Genomic DNA, 17,328 nt, shown 5'->3' with positions numbered 1-17,328 from the left:
CCTTCTGGGCCATATGGTCCCTGTTATAATTACTCAACTCTACCATCATAATGAGGAAGCAGCCAGAGGCAATACATTACACATTGATACTGTAGCTTTAAAGTAAGTCTTGATATCAAATTAAGTCCTTCAGTTTTGAACTTCTTTTTCAAAATTGTTTTGGCTAACATAGGTTATTTTTATTTTTTACAAATTTTAGGTTCAGTATAAAAATTGCTTAAAGAAAAAATGCCTGCTGGGATTTTGATTGGGATTGCATGTAATCTGTAGATCAATGTGATGAGAATTGACAGCATAACAATATTGAGTTTTCCAATTCACAAACGGGTATGTCTCTCCATTTTCCAAAGGTCTTTAATTTCTTTCAGTAGTTTTTTTGTAGTTTTTAGCATAGGTTCTATACATGCTTGGTTAAATTAATTCCAAAATATTATCTATTTCTGATGCTATTGTAAATGATGTTTTACATTTTAATGTCTCACTTATTTGTTGCTTGAATACAGAAATACAATTTTTTTCTGTTAACTTTGTATTCTACAACCTTACTAGATTCACTTATTAACATAGTAGCCATTCAGGGTAGACTTGTTAGTATTTTCTGGATAGAAAATTATGTATATGACTGGGCATGGTGGCTCATGCCTGTAATCTTAGCACTTTGGGAGGCTGTGGTGGGAGGATTGCTTGAGGCCACGAGTTTGAGACCAACTTGGGCAACACAGCAAGACCCCATCTCTATTAACTAAAAGAAGAAAAGAAAAGAAAAGAAAATTGTGTACTATGTGAATAAAAAAAGTTTAACTTCTGTTTTTCTAATCTATAAGATTTTATTTTATTTTTTAGGTGTTATTTTACTGGTGGGACACCAATATAATGTTGAATAGAAGATAAAAAACAAACATTCTTGCCTGGATCTCAATATTAATGGGAAAATGTTGAGTCTTTCAATATTAATTTACAGTATTTGCTCAGGTTTTTCATTGATTCCTTTATTAGGTTAAGATAGTTGTCTTTTATTCCTAGTTTACTGAGTTTTAAAAATCGTAACAAGGCACTGAATTTCATCAGATGATTTTTCTGCATTGTTGTAAATGATCATAGGATTTTTCTTTTTTATTCTGTTAATGCGATGAATGACAATGATTGATTTTCAAGTGTTAAATAACCTTGCATGCCTGGAATAAACTCCATTCAGTCATGATGTATTATCATTTTAATTATATTTCTGGATTCTAGTTGCTAATAGTTTGTTAAGAATTTTTTATCTATGCTATGTTCATAAGGAATTAGACTATAATTTTCTTTTAATGTCTTTGTCTGGTTTTGTTGTTAGAATAATGGTGACTTCATAAAAGGAGTTGGAAAGTATTTCTTCCCCCTCTATTTTCTGAAAGATTTTGCTTAAGACTGATATTATTTCCTTTTTAGATGTTTGATAGAATTCATTATTTAATCTATCTAGGCCCAGAGTCCACTTTGTCGGAAGAGTTTAAGTTATAAATCCAATTTATTTAGGCTTAACATAGAATTGATGAGATTTTCTATTTCTTCTTGTGTCAATTTGAGTTATTCATGTTTTCAAAGGAATTATCCATTTCAACTAAACTTTTTAATTGGTTGGCATAAGTGGTTCATAATATCCCCTTTTTATTTTTTAATGTCTATAAGACTTATAATGCTGTCCCTTCTTTTATTATTAATATTTATTTTTGTGTTTTTCCTTTTTTTTTCTTTATCTGTCTTGCTGGTAGAAGGTTATTTTTTATTTTTAGGGGTTGTTTTCTCTTTAATGGAAAACAAAGCTTATTTTGAGGATTTTTTTCATTCATCAAACATTAGCTTGGAATTGACTGTCATAGTGTTGGGAGTGTGGTGGGGGAGGGACTACAAAAAGCAGAAGATAGTTTTTACTTTCTTTTTTAAAATTTTTAAAATTTTACTTTAAGTTCTGGGATACAAGTGCAGAACATGTAGGTTTGTTACATAGGTATACATGTACCAGGGTGGTTTGCTTCACCTATCAACCCGTCATCTAGGTTTTGAGCCCCTTATGCATGAGCTCTTTGTCCTAATGCTCTCCCTCCCCTTGCCCCCCATCCCCCTGACTGGCCCCGGTGAGTGTTGTTCTCCTTCCTGTGTCTATGTGTTCTCATTGTTCAACTCCCACTTATGAGTGAGAACGTGTGGTGTTTGCTTTTCTGTTCCTGTGTTAGTTTTACTGAGGATGATGGCTTCCAGTTTCATCCATGTCCCTGCAAAGGACATTAATCTCATTCCTTTTTATTGCTGCATAGTATTCCATAGTGTATATGTACCACATTTTCTTTATCCAGTCTGTCACTGATGGGCATTTGGGTTGGTTGGTTCCATGTCTTTGCTATTGTAAATAGTGCTGCAATAAACATGTGTACATGTGTCTTTATAGTAGAATGATTTGTATTCCTTTGGGTATATACCCAGTAATGGGATTGCTGGGTCAAATGGTATTTCTGGTTCTAGATCCTTCAGGCATTGTTACACTGTCTTCCACAATGTTTTAAGTAATTTGCATTCCCAACAGTGTAAAAGCATTCCTATTTCTCCACAGCCTCACCAGCATCTATTGTTTCTTGACTTTTTAATAATCACCATTCTGACTGGCATGAGATGGTATCACATTGTGGTTTTGATTTGCATTTCTCTAATGATCAGTGATGTTGAGCTTTTTTTAATATTTTTTTTTTTTGCCACATAAATGTCTTCTTTTAAGAAGTGTCTGTTCATATCCTTTGCCCACTAGAAGTTTATTTTCTTCATTGAATTTTTTTTCAAAGAATGAATGTTTGGATTTATCAGTTTTCTTTGCTATTTGCATATTTTCTGTTGTACTGATTTCCTTTTTTATGTTTATTATTTCCTTTCTTCTATTTACTTGAAGTTTATTTTGCTGTTATTTTCCAGTTTCATAAGGTAGAAGCTTAGGGCATTGATTTTTAAACTTTTTTTCTTCTAATGTAAGCATTAAAGTTGTTAATTTCTGTCTAAGTACTTCTTTAACTGTATCCACATATTTCTATCTATCTATCTGTCTATCTATCTATCTATCTATCTATCTATCTATCTATCTATCTATCTATCTATATCTATCCAATCTATTTAGTTCGACGTATTTTCTAATTTCGCAAAATATTTTCTGACCTTATCCATAGGTTATTTTAAAGTTCGTTGTTTAATTTTCAAATATTTGTGGATCTTGTAGATTTTTTTCTTCTTGTTTTTTAATGTAGTTCCGTTGTGGTCTGGTCAGAGAACATACTCTGTATAGGGTTTGAATATCTTTAAATTTATTGAAACGTATTTTATGGCCAATTATGTGCCCTCTGTGTCCTCTAAGATAAATGTTCTATTTTCACTTACAAGGAGTGTGTGTTTCATAGTTGGCTGTCTGGAGTATTCCATAAATATCAATTAAGTTTGATTGTTTGATGGTGTTGTTCAAGACCTCCATATACTTTCTAACTTTTGTGCCCTTTTGTTCTATCAACTACTGAGAGAGGAGTATTAAAAATCTCAGACTATACTTTTGTATTTGTGTGTTTTTTCTTTCAGTTCTGTCAGTTTTTTGTGTATTTTCAAACTTTATTATTAGGTGCACCTACATTGACTATTGTAAATATTCTTGATCAATTGACCCTTTTTTATGATGAAATATTTCCCTTTAATCTGGAAATATTTCTTATCATGAAGTCTACTTTGTCTGATATCAAAGTAGCCACTCTAGCTTTATAATTAATATTTGCCTGGTATATCTTCTTCTGTTCTTTAACTTTTACCTATATGTATCTTTGTATTAAAAAACTAAGCCTTGTAGAAAACAAATAGTTGGATGTTGCTTTTCTACCAGGTATAATAGTATCTCTTAATAGATGATTTTGGTCCATTTTTACCTAATACAATTCTTAATGTGGCTGTGTTAAATCAGTTAACTATTGACTTATTGGTTTCAGTTTTTCTTTGGTTTTGTTTTCCTTTCTCTCTCCCTTCTTTTGAATTAAAAAATTTATTATTTCATTTTATTTTCACTATTGTCTTATTAGCTATAACTTTTTTAATACTTTGTTCTAGGGTTGATATAATACATCTTTTATTAATTTATTTCTTCTATAATGTAGAATCTGCCTTTAAATCTGCCTAGTGGGCTTTTTGTTTTAGATATTGGGGTGTTTTTTAGCTTTAGATGGCTGAGTTGTTTCTTTTTCTGTTTTTTGTTTTTGTTTTTGTTTTTGTTTTTGTTCTTTGAGATGGAGTTTCACTCTTGTTGCCCAGGTCGGAGTGCAATGGTGTGATCTCGGCTCACTGCAACCTCTGCCTCCCAGGTTCAAGCGATTCTTCTGCCTCAGTCTCCCAAGTAGCTGGGATTATAGGTGCCCACCACCACGCCTGGCTATTTTTTTCTATTTTTAGTAGAGACGGGGTTTTACTATATTGGCCAGGCTGGTCTTGAACGCCTGACCTCTCAGGTGATCCACCTGCCTTGACCTCCCAAAGTTCTGGGATTACAGGCATGAGCCACTGTGCCTGGCCTGTTTCTTTTAATGATTTCCATTTACTTACTTATTATGTTCGTGTTTTCCCTTAATTGCTTGAACAAATCTATAATCGTTGTTTTAACGCCCTTGTTTGCTAATTCCATCTTTGTCATTTCTAGATCTGCTTCTATTGTCTGATTTTCCCTTTCATTATGGGTTACATTTCTTGTTTATGGCATGTCTAATAATTTTGACTGGATTCTGGCTATTGCGAATATTCCATTGTTAGCCTAAACTTTCTTGTGTTTCTTTACAAATTATTGATTTTTGCTCTTGCAATAGATTAATTAATTTCAGATCAGCTTTATCCCTTTGAGGCTTTTTTAGAAAGAGTCTAGAGTATCTTTTGCTCTAGGACTAGTTTAGCCCTACTAGTAAGACATACTCTTTCCAGGATTTCACCTGAATGCAGCAAGTACTCAATGAGGTCTTCCCATTCTGGCTGAGCTGAACTCAGATATCTCCCAGTCCTGTGCAAGCTCTGGTAGTTGCTCAGTTTATAGTTCCCCGTAATTTATCTTTCCTTAATCATTATTATTTCCCGGGGTTTATGGAGTTTCACCTTAAACATGTGCATCTTATTATTTAGCCAAAGATTCAAGAGGATCCTCTGCAGATTTCTGGAACTTATTCTGTGTTGCTCTTTCATTCTGCTACTGTGTCTCACAAGTTCCATCCAGATGCCTCAGGCTTCCTGAACTCCAGTCTCTGACTTTTTGAGTCAATGAGACTGCCATACTCTGAATTCCCCTTTCCTGCAACTGGTCCAGAAAATGCATTGAAATAAAAGGCTAGGGCTATGGTAGGGCTCACCTCACTTGTTTGTCTTCTCTCTGAGATCTCATGCCTGAAATGCCTGTTGTTCAATAACCGAAAATAACTATTTCAGATATTAATATTTTTGTTTAATTTTCTAGTTGCTGACACTTGGTGGACTAGATGTGCACTAGTTACTTCGTTCTGACCATAAACAGTCTTATTAAAATTTAATTTTATGCTGTTTTTCATGAACACTCCTTTCCAGTCAATTTTCAGCTGATTCCTGTATACAATTTGATGTTCTTCAGTGTATTTAGACCTTTCAGGCCTTCCTCAAATGCATTTTCCCCTTCTTTCTATGCCTCACTCCATACAAAAGCTCTTTCAAACTCACCTTTTCCAGAAAACACCCTATGATTTTTTTTTTTTTTTTTTTGAGACGGAGTCTCGCTCTGCCGCCCAGGCTGGAGTGCAATGGCCGGATCTCGGCTCACTGCAAGCTCCGCCTCCTGGGTTTACGCCATTCTCCTGCCTCAGCCTCCCCAGTAGCTGGGACTACAGGCGCCCGCCACCTCGCCCGGCTAATTTTTTTGTATTTTTAGTAGAGACGGGGTTTCACCGTGGTCTCGATCTCCTGACCTTGTGATCCACCCGCCTCGGCCTCCCAAAGTGCTGGGATTACAGGCGTGAGCCACCGCGCCCGGCAACACCCTATGATTAATCCATTCACCCTCTTTATTCATCTGCCCTTTGTTGTAATTTGTACTTCGTTTCTACTACATTAAATTGCACTTCTGGCCATGTAGTTTTGTTAAGTTTTTGGCAGTTATTTTATGTGTGACTGTTTTGCTGATGATTATAAGCAGAAGCTTATAAATAGAAAAAGCCTGTCTTTCATTTATTCCCTTTGTTGCAAACCCACCTAATTCAACTGGCTGTTCCCAAGGTAAATATTGGTGACCCTCTATAGTTTGGTGGAGAGGCATTGTATTACGAAACAAACAAAGCTAAATATCAGAGCTCTCATGTGATGGACCACTTCCAAGGCCCTGGGAGGGTCCCCAGCCATCTGTTTACATGGTAGATGGTTTTATAAATTTTGCCAAGGACAGATTTGAACCACAATGGAATAAGGCACTTTCTCTTTCCATTATGAATTTCTTTCAGCCAGTCTCCCCTTTCAGGTGGTGGAGAGTGACCGTAAGCATTTTGGGGATCTAGTTAAGGAAAGTTGAGTTGGTGATACATTTAGCTGCGGTTTAGTGGGAGGTATTTATGTGGTTTGCAGACATTTCCATGTATAGTTAACTTATTCCTAGCTGTCCTGTGCAGGAATATTCTTACCACCCACGGGGCAAACTTACCGAGTGATATAACAGGAAGATACGGAACCAGAGCACCTATGAGCATGAACCTATGCTATGGCACCCAGCACTGGATCCTTACAGGGAGAGGGGAAGAAACAAGGTTTTAATTGTGCGAAGCCAGAAACTAATCTCTGGAAGTGTCTTTCCATCAAGACATAAACAATTCCTAGTGGAGGATTCTGTTCTCATCCATTTCTAGTAAAGGACATTCTGTCAGGAGTGTGCTTTATATGCAGTGTATACAATTATAAACACTCCATGATGTTTTCTTTTGTGAAGATATTATGCAAAACTAAATTCCTCAGAATTTTTCTGTTTATAGTGCACAACCTTGTGGAAGAACTACAAAGAGTGAACTTGTCTATTGAAGTTGCATGTTTTATGAATCTTAAAAATTAACATGGAAAAAATTTTGATCAACCAAGTTAGAGGAAGCACTGAATTATTTTATTCTCTCTATAGAAAGTATTACAACATGGTGGTGACATGAAGAGGCCATCAAGGAGGACGCAGCAAAAAAGTAAGAAAATGTATTACACAGCCATATCAACCATTAATTAATAGAAATATTATGTTATTTGGGGGATTTTTGTGGTATTTGTAAACTTTTCAATATTTGAAGTCATTGGCCGGGCACAGTGGCTCACGTCTGTAATCCCAGCACGTTGGGAGGGCACAGCAGGTGAATCACCTGAGGTCAGGAGTTGAAGATCAGCCGCCAACATGGTGAAACCCCGTCTCTACTAAAAATACAAAAATTATCCAGGCATGGTGGTGCATGCCTGTAATTCCAGCTACTCGGGAGGCTAAGGCAGGCGAATCGCTTGAACCCTGGAGGCAGAGGTTGCAGTGAGCTGAGATCGCGCCACTGCAGTCCAGCCTGGGAGACAAAGTGAGACTCCATCTCAAAAAAAAAAAAAAAAATTGAAGTCATTTTTTTCTCATTCTGTATTCATTTTCATCGCTAATTTTGTATTTATAATTTTTAATACATCTTTTTCAGAGAAGACCCTGAAGGTATGTAAGTCTCAGGCCCCACAAAAGTTGGATCCAACCTTGATGAGGTGAAGATATTGGCTCTTCCCCCTTCTTAACCTTGTTATCGGGTGATATGGTTTGGCTGTGTCCCCACCCAAACCTCATCTTGAATTGCAGCTCCCATAATTCCTACATATTGTGGGAGGGACCTGGTGGGAGATAATTGAATCATGGGGCGGTTCCCCCATACTGTTCTCATGGTAGTAAATACGTCTCACAAGATCTGATGATTTTATAAGAGGTTTCCCCTTTCACTTGGCTCTCATTTTCTGTGTTGTCTGCTACTTTGGTAAATATTAACTAACCATCCCTGGAGTACGCATTCCCAATTACAGCAAGTGATCATCCCTTGGGTGCAGATTACATCTAAATAACATACACAAGCAAATCACACTGCCAATGCTGAAGCGTTTCAAAGTAAATTCAGACATAAACATAAACAAAGTAAACAGAGAATATAACGTACGTATCTCTTCTGTTATAGTTGCTATTTCATTGAGTTCTGTGGAGCTCAGATTCCTGTGGAGGGTAGCAGAAGGGAAACTTCAATTACAGCATATATGGTCTGATCTGTTCTACATATTAAAGTTCATACTATTTTCTTTGTGATAAATGAAGGGTGTTCTGCTGCATCTGAAACTAGTGCTCTAGCACTAACCACCTGTCTCTATAAAACGTATCCACTCAAAGTTACAATGAAAGCCCAAAGATGTGCTTGAGTTAGCTTATGTCAATGAAAATGTTGCTAGAGACTTGGTGTAGATCTGCTGAGCTGCGTGTGAAAACTACAGTGTAATCTGATCCTCCTCTCCCTCTCTCTTTTCACCACCGTTGTTGTCAATATATATTCCTTCCACATTTTACCCAAGAAAACTTAGTATACTGGGGTCACATTCTCCATAATCAAGTTGCCAAACAAAAAGACTTCTGGAATAAAAGACTTCTCCTAACTTGGGGAAGAGCGCTTAGGGGGGAAGAGATGAGAGATGGTCAGAGCCAGGATGTATTTAATCTTGGTCTGCAGTGGACATTTATTATCTGCCAAGACCCCTTCTTTCTGGCATGGACATCCTTTCACTTAGGAACATCCCCCCAGTGATGAGACTCTATAAGGGCTTCTCTCGTTTTCCCTTGGACTGTGAGATGACCTAATTCTCCAAGATATTAACCAGCTTTCTTTTTTTTTTTTCTTTTCTTTTTTTTTTTAAGACGGAGTCTCGCTCTGTCGCCCAGGCTGGAGTGCAGTGGCGCGATCTCGGCTCACTGCAATCTCTGCCTCCTGGGTTCACACCATTCTCCTGCCTCAGCCTCCCAAGTAGCTGGGACTACAGGCGCCCGCCACCTCGCCCAGCTAGTTTTTTGTATTTTTTAGTAGAGACGGGGTTTCACCGTGTTAGCCAGGATGGTCTCGATCTCCTGACCTCGTGATCCGTCCATCTCAGCCTCCCAAAGTGCTGGGATTACAGGCGTGAGCCACTGCGCCTGGCTAACCAGGTGCTTTCTTTCTTTCTTTCTTTTCTTTTCTTTTTTTTTCTTCAGATGGAGTTTTGCTCTTGTTGTCCAGGCTGGAGTGCAATGGTGCAACCTCAGCTCACTGCAACCTCTGCCTCCTGGGTTCAAGCGATTCTCCTGCCTCAGCCTCCCGAGTAGCTGGGATCACAGGCATGTGCCACCATGCCTGGCTAATTTTGTATTTTTAGTAGAGACGGGGTTTCTCCATGTTGGTCAAGCTGGTCTCGAACTCCCCACCTCAGGTGACCCGCCCACCTCTGCCTCCCAAAGTGCTGGGATTACGGGAGTGAGCCACTGCGCTTGGCCTAACCAGGTGCTTTCAAAGGTGTTTTGAACCAAGAAGCAAACCCTGCCCTGTTGGACACAAAGCTGGGAACATGTGAGATGGGAACTGCTGGCATCCCTGCCTCCAGCACTGAGAGGAAAGCCAGCCAGAGAGCATAGAGCTGCCTGCAGCAAGCAGGAAAAAAGGGTGAGGAGAGAGTGTCCTGAGAGCCTCCAGCTTCTGGTTCTGGTGGCCACTGATGTCCAACCCTGTTTCTGCCCTTCTTGTTTTGGTTGCAGGAGCCCACAAATCCTCTCTATCATTGGTGCTTATTAGAATTGAATTTCTGTCATTTTTTTAAAACCAAGAATGTACAAAACAATGCACTGGCTACGGCAGCAAAATTATAGAGCCTGATATAAGAAAAGAAATAGAAGCCACAAGAAGAATGGAGGAAATCTCCAGTAATTCACAGGAAATAAAATAACCAGGGAGAATAAAACTTTGCAGTCTTGGGTGTCTGCACCCCAGGCGACAGAGGTGGTACTGAAACAAGTGACCTTGAGATCACAGCTCAGGAAAGCCCATGTGACTGTGCTGGTTCTCTGAGCCCAGGGAGGTGGGATGGCAGCAATGGAACAGCATTCCTTTCTCAAAAGACAGACCTGGGAGGTAGTGGAGTGGAGGAGACCACGTGTTAAGATGAGAGCTCCTGCATGAAAATCCACAAACCATGAGTAGAGAGAGTAATGGAGAAGGTAAGGAGAGAGAGGGAAGGGGGACTGTGGCCTGCACACGAGGTTGTGCAGCCAGATGTAAGGCCTGGAAGCCACGCTCTTGAGAATCACAGTGCACATGCTGGGTTGGGGCAGAGAGCCACATGCAGCTCACTGGCAGGCAGAATCAGGGGCTGGAGGCATAGAAAGCCAAGAGCCAGGCAGCAGCAACTGGCTGACCCTGGTAGGCAGTTCCAGGTGTGGGCACGTCTGGGCGCAGGGACTGGAAGCAAAATTGATTGACTCAGGAGTAGACAAATATGGGTTCAAGGTCAATCAAAAAGCAGAAACCAGGTGACACAAGTGAGTCAAATCTAGAAAGAGAGTTGTAAAAGTGGGCAGACACAGGTAGAGGGAGGACCTAGGAACAGAGGCTAGAAACCAGAAGGGGTCTGCTGGGGTGGATGGACGAGGGGCAGAAGCCAACAGACACAAAGATGCACATAGAATTTCACCAGATGGCTGTCTGCTGCTGAGCTGTGGAGCTGTGGCTTTTCTTCCTGCTTGTCCACAAGCGGGTGACTCTGCCCTCGGGGTTCAAAGGCATGAGCAGGCCTTCTGATGACACATTTGACAACGCTGGCACAGAGGCAAGATTGAGTGGGGATAGCTGGGAATTTCCTTCTCCTAGACCCTGGGTGTCTGATAAATTCTCCTCATGTTGACAATTTCGTCTTTCATAGTTTAAAGAAAGAAATGAGAGGGACTGCTACCCTGCACCTAAGCACAGGGGTCATGCTCTGCAGAAGTGGAAGTGACAGGGACCCTGAGAGGAGCCATCTTTTGCAAAGTTGGTGGCATCCGGGGCTCAGGCAGAACCCATTCTGAAAGCAGGGTTCAGACGTGTTCGGAAAAGAGACTCTCAATGAGAAGACAGCTCAAGAGGAAAGGGAGGCTAATTGGGGCTAACTGTGTTTTGTTAACAGATGATAGCAAGAAGGCAGAACTCGGGCTGTGTGTGGTGGCTCACTGCTGTAATCCCAGCATTTTGGGAGGCCGAGGTGGGGGGATCACCTTAGGTCAGGAGTTCAAGACCAGCCTGGCCAACACAGCAAAATCCTTTCTCTACTGAAAATACAAAAAAATTAGCTGGGTGTGGTGATGTACGCCTATAGTCCCAGCTACTCAGGAGGCTGAGGCAGGAGAATTGCTTGAACCTGGGAGACGGAGGTTGCAGTGAGCCGAGATCACGCCACTGCACTCCAGCCTGGGCAACAGAGCGAGACTCTGTCTCAAAACAAAACAGGCAGAACTCCTCAAATTGTACTTTACTTCTCAGTTCTCAGTCAAGAAGACCCATCTTCAGACTGGAAAGGGCAGAATTAGTGCTGGTTAGAGGGAACCAAAGCCATATATAATTGCTCTGAGCAGACTTCACATACCCATTAAATACCCCCGCAGAATTTAGCCCTTGCAAAGGGTTCCTCAGATATTTCTGAGATTCCCCCTGGGTGACGGGCTGCGAATGCTTGTTCACCACCCCAAATCATCCTCTGATGCTAATGACACTCAGGAAACGGACCCTCTGCAGGGCATAGCTAGCCAGCTCTGCTGCTGCCACCACCTGGGATGAGGGATGCTGGGTTTCCCTTTGCCTTCCATCCTAAACACAGAACACAGCATTCCCTGAGTCCCCAGAGCACAATCCTCTCTCTAATATACCAGCTGCACAAGCGGAGGAATGTTTGCACCCCACCCATACCCCCATCTATGTAACCCCAAGGTCTAGAACAGTTTTTGGTAGACAGTAGGAGCTCAGTAAATCTCTGACTTTTAACAAGCGTTTAATAAACATTCAAAAGTGAAAGAAAGGGTTGAGCAAGGTGGCTCATGCCTGTAATCTCAACACTTTGGGAGAACAAGGGGAGAGGATTGCTCGAGCCTGGGAGTTCGAGACCAGCCTAGGCAACATAGCGAGATGCTATCTCTATTTTACTTTTTAAAAGTGAAAGAAAGAACAAGGCAGAGAATAACTAACAACAATTAAAAGATGTTGTGAATTTCAGGATCCTCAGACTCAGATTTAGAAATGCCCAGTGATGAAAATGTACCCACCTTAAGCAGTCTGATGGCTTGGCGTGCAGAATATGTCTTTGTGGGCAGAAAAAGCTTCTCTGGGCTGAAAAAAAACAGAAAAATGGGTCCCCTCTCCCCACCCACAAGGCAGGCAGATACCTTAGAAGACAGCGATCCCAGTTGGTGGGCAGGTCCTTGTCAGGTAAGGGTTTAGTTAGTAGGTGGTACCTTTGTGTCGAGAAAAAGACATGCCTTTCTCCCAGCAAGGGCAGCCCCCAGCAGGGTGCACAGCTTGGCCGCGCTCTGTTGGACAAAGCTGCACTGTCTTCCTACAGGGCTTCTATCCTGTCATGTGGCGTGAGCCAGCACAACTGCACGCAGTCCAAGTGCCCTCAAATCAGGTCTACTCTGCCTGGAATCCCAGCCCCACCCCTCCCAAGACCCAGAAAGGGGAAGGGATTCTCAAGCTGCCTCCCTGCACTTATTTCCTACCGAACACCTGCTCCTCCCTGGTGACCAATGATGGGACATCTATTCCCCCAGGAAACCCGGCCCTCACTCCAGGCCTATGATCTCACCCTGTGGCACCCAGTACAACAGTCCCATCAGAACACAATAGTCTCAAGGCCTTTGGGGTCATTATACTTCAATAATGCCACTTGAAGGGCAGAAACTGTCCATTGAACACACTTAGTTCTCTTTCATAGGCTGTCTTCTAGGGAGAGGTGAATGTTCGGCCTGAATGTCCTTCTGTAGTCCTCTGGGCTGGCCGCTCTTGCAAACAATTGCTCTGGCAAAAAACATTCTCCACTCTGCAAGGATAAGCAAACACTGTAATTCACTACATTCCTACTGAGTTAAGAAATATTTCACTCCTTCCTGGAAAGCAAGAAAATTATAGAGACTTAGCTCAGGCTTGACCATATTCAAAAACATACACGACCAACACAAAACGTTTATCATCCAAACCTAAAATCATCATCCAGAATAATGATGACTTTATAATTGTTCCAAAGAGCACACTGGGCACTTGTTCCAGGCACATGTATGTAACAAAAAGACCCATGAAGTGTGACCCAAGGGCTGACTGTCCAGATGAATTCTGTGATGGTTAATATTAGGTGTCGACTTGATGGGATTGAGGGATGCCTAGATGGCTGGTGAAGCACTTTTTCTGGGTGTGTCTGTGAGGGTGTTTCTAGAGAAGACTGACATATAAGTCAGTGGACTGGGAGAGGAAGACCCGCCTTCACTGTGGATGGGCACTGTCTGGTCGGCTGCCAGCGTGGCAGAACAAAGCAGGCAGAAGAAAGCAGGCAGAAGGGGCATGCAGCTTGCTGGGGCTTTCTCTTTCTCTCTCCCTTCCAGAGCAGGCCGTCTTTTCTCCTTCTGCCTTTGGGCATCTGACTCCAGGTTATTCAGCTTTTGCACTCTGGGACTTGTACCAGTGGCCTCTGGGGTGCTCTCAGCCCTTCAGTCTCAGACTGGGAGCTGCACTGTCAGCTTTCCCTGTTTTGAGGCTTAGGGCTTGGACTGAGACACACTACCGGTTTTTCTCATTCCCCAGCTTGCAAGCCCTATTGTGGGACTTTGCCTTAGTAATTGTGTGAGCCAATTCTCCCTAATAAACTCATATATATATATACACACACACATGTATACAATTACTCAAGGTTCTCCAAAGGGACAGAACCAATAGGATACATGTATATATGTGTGTATATATACACAAATGTATACAATCCTATATATATGTATATGTATCCTATATATATGTATCCTATTGGTTCTGTCCCCCTGGAGAACCCTGAGTAATTGACCATCTTCTTTCTGAACAAAAATTAATGCTGGTTTGAATGGCAGTTTCTTCCAGATTCTACTCATATGGTTCTTAATGACAATGATAGGGTCCAGGATAAAAAAGTAGTTAAAGAAATGTAAAAGAGCTTCATGCAATTGTAGGCAGTGTCAAGTTTCTTGGCCCGAAAACATTTTACCCTTAGGTGCTAAGAAATCTTGCAAATGTGTTGCTTAGTTCTACCAATGATCTTTGTGGGACTGTAGTGAGCAAAACTGGTGCCATAGCACTGGACCCAGGCAAACGTCCTAAGTGCAAGAAATAGAAGGTGAATTCTGGAGATTACAGAACAGCAAATGACCTAGATTCTAGGTCATATTTACAAATAAATTGTTTAAAGAGAATTTATGAGCACCTACACAAGGAAGTAGTGATTACCAGTGTAACTAAAATGCAGGTTAGTTGCTCGCTGCATGGGGAGTCCAGCTAACAAGAGCAAGGTCTGATGCAAAAAAAAGCGAATTGATTCCAAAGTTAGCTTGGGGAAGGGGCACAAAGGGTCCTACCTTAAAATGTGCTGCTTCACTTTGGGAGCAGAAAGCAGGGATTTTTATAGGGTAAGGGAGGAAATGAGCAAGGGCAGGGGTCCCCCTCCTAGCTTGGTGTTGAGTTGGCACCTTCCTGGGCAGAAGTAAGTTGAAAAAGTGGCCAAGCGGGTGTGCTTTCGATTTGCCCTCCTGGTGGATGGAAGCCCTGAGGCAACCCTGGGAAGATGGAAGTTCTGAGGCAACCTCTGGAAGGGAAAGTTCCTTGGTGGGTGTGCTTTGGTCTGCAAATCCACCGTCAGCTCTCCAGGAGAGATCTGTCTTGGAGCACACAGTTAGAAAAACTTGCCCTGTAGGGAATGTCGGGTGAGGGGGAGGAGAATGGTTGTATTTGCATTTCTGAAAGGCTAAGGGAGCCAGGGAAATGAGAAAAGAAGAGAGCGAGAAGGAAAAAAACAAACCACCTCTAGAAAAACAGGGGTGCTGGGTTATACTAGGAGCTAGTATAGATTCACCCATAATGTTAAAGGCAAAGTAACCACTTTTCCTTTTTGAGAGGACTGTTCAACTCGGCAGACTCTGAGGTAGCGTGTATGTTTCAAGGAAGAGAACAAGGCTTTCACTCCATTTCTGACTTTTTAAATTAGAGGTTGTACATCCATGGCTTGTGGTTTCTTGTGTTTTATTTGGCTCTGCCCAGCATTTATGACACTTTTAATTCAGTTGCTAATGTTTAAAAACAGGGAGTGGAGCAAATCCTATTCTTGTGCCCAGTTATCCCTTACCCTCCCTTTGTGGCCTATGAGAGAGGTGCAGGTCCTCTCCCTACTCCCTCAGGCCTGGACAGGGGGCTTGCTTTGGCTAACAGGATGTAAGCAGAAGTGACCTGTGCCGCCTGGTGAGCAGTGGCTTGAAGAAGCACCACATGGGTCTGCGGGCCCTCTTCTCCCTCGGTCACAAAACAATGTGTTCAGGATGGGTCTGCTTTACAGCTGGATCCTGGAACAAGAAGACATGCACAGCAGAGCCACAGCTGCTGACAACATGAGCAGAAACGAACTTTTTTTTTTTTTCAATCCTATTGTAAATGGAATTTTTTTTTTTTTTTTTTTTTTTTTTCCTGAGCACAGGGGACTTTATTGATGATATATGACAAGGTGGGGCTCCCTAGGCTCCTTCCTCTTCAGAGGATCTGCATGGAAACTGTGAGGCAGGAAGATTCTCAGTGTAGTGGGGTACTGAGTGTGGCAGAAACTCCCCAGCAGTGAGGGCCTCTCTTTTCCTCTCATGCTGTCACTGGGGCTGGTGGTCTGGGGGTCTTACTCCTTGGAGGCCATGTGGGCCATGAGGTCCACTACCCTGTTGCTGTAGCCAAATTCATTGTTATACCCGGAAATAAGCTTGACAAAGTGGTCATTGAGGGCAATGCCAGCCCCAGCATCAAAGGTGGAGGAGTGGGTGTCACAGTTGAAGTCGGAGGAGACAAGCCTGGTGCTTAGCGTAGCCCAGGATGCCCTTGAGGGGGCCCTCGGATGCTACTTCACCACCTTCTTGATGTCATCATATGTGGCAGGTTTTTCCAGGCAGGTCAGGTTCATGACCAACACATTGTCATTGGGGACTCGGAAGGCCATGCCAGTGAGCTTCCCATTCAGCTCAGGGATGACCTTGCCCACAGACTTGGCAGTGCCAGTAGAGGCAGGGATGATGTTCTGGAGAGCCCTGTGGCTGTCACAACACAGTTTCCCAGAGGGGTCATCCACAGTTTTCTGGGTGGCAGTGATGGTGTGGACTGTGGTCATGAGTCCCTCCACGGTACCAAAGTTGTCATGGATGACCTTGGCCTGGTGTGCTAAGCAGTTGATGGCACAGGGTGCGTTGCTGACTATCTTGGGGCTGTTGTCCTATTTCTCATGGTTCAAGCCCATCATGAACATGGGGGCATCAGCAGAGAGGACAGAGATGATGACCCCTTTGGCTCCCCACTGCAAATGAGCCCCAGCCTTCTCCATGGTGATGAAGACGCCAGTGGACTTCACAACATACCAGCGCCAGCATCACCCCATTTGATTTTGGTGGAACCTAGCTCCTGGATGACGATAATGGGATTTCTATTGATGACAAGCTTCCTGTTCTCAGCTTTGACGGTGCCATGGAATTCGCCATGGGTGGAATCATACTGGAACATGTAGACCATGTAGTTGAGGTCAATGAAGCGGTCTTTGATGGCAACAATATCCACTTTACCAGAGTTAAAAGCAGCCCTGGTGACCAGGCACCCAATACAGCCAAACCCATTTGAGTCCAGGCTTCAGCTTCACCATGATGTCTCAGGGATGCAGCTGGCGCTGCACGAGAAGATGCAGCTGTCTGTTGAATGGGAGGAGCAGAGAGCTGGGATTTTCTTAATTGCTTTTTCATCCCCTGCCCGAGACAGAGTCTTGCTCTGCCGCCCAGGCTGGAGTTCAGTGGTGTAACCCCCACCTCCCCGGTTCAAGCAATTCTCTTGCCTCAGCCTCCTGAGTAGCTGGGATTACAAGCATGTACCGCTACAATGCCAGGCTAATTTTTGTATTTTTAGTAGAGATGGGGTTTCACTATGTTGCCCAGGCTGGCCTCAAACTCTTGACCTTGTAATCTGCCCACCTTGACCTCCCAAAGTGCTGGGATTACAGGTGTTAGCC

The 17,328-nt window shown here is 42.4% G+C and overlaps 1 long non-coding RNA gene and 1 pseudogene across 1 annotated transcript; both read right to left on the bottom strand.

The window, feature by feature from the left end:
• Positions 1-8,157: 8,157 nt before the first annotated feature.
• LOC139356734 (uncharacterized) lies at positions 8,158-12,682 on the bottom strand. Its single transcript, XR_011609107.1, has 3 exons — positions 12,530-12,682; positions 12,341-12,404; positions 8,158-8,251 (listed from the first exon to the last, which is right to left on the bottom strand). It is a non-coding gene; the product is annotated as an uncharacterized lncRNA (long non-coding RNA).
• Positions 12,683-15,963: 3,281 nt separating this feature from the next.
• Positions 15,964-17,033, bottom strand: LOC105479112 (glyceraldehyde-3-phosphate dehydrogenase pseudogene; annotated as a pseudogene).
• Positions 17,034-17,328: the final 295 nt, after the last annotated feature.

This window comes from Macaca nemestrina, chromosome 1, assembly GCF_043159975.1.
Source record: "Macaca nemestrina isolate mMacNem1 chromosome 1, mMacNem.hap1, whole genome shotgun sequence".
Taxonomy (NCBI): Eukaryota; Metazoa; Chordata; class Mammalia; order Primates; family Cercopithecidae; genus Macaca; species Macaca nemestrina.
Note: the sequence above shows the minus strand (reverse complement) of the source record. Positions and strands in the feature narration are given on the sequence as shown.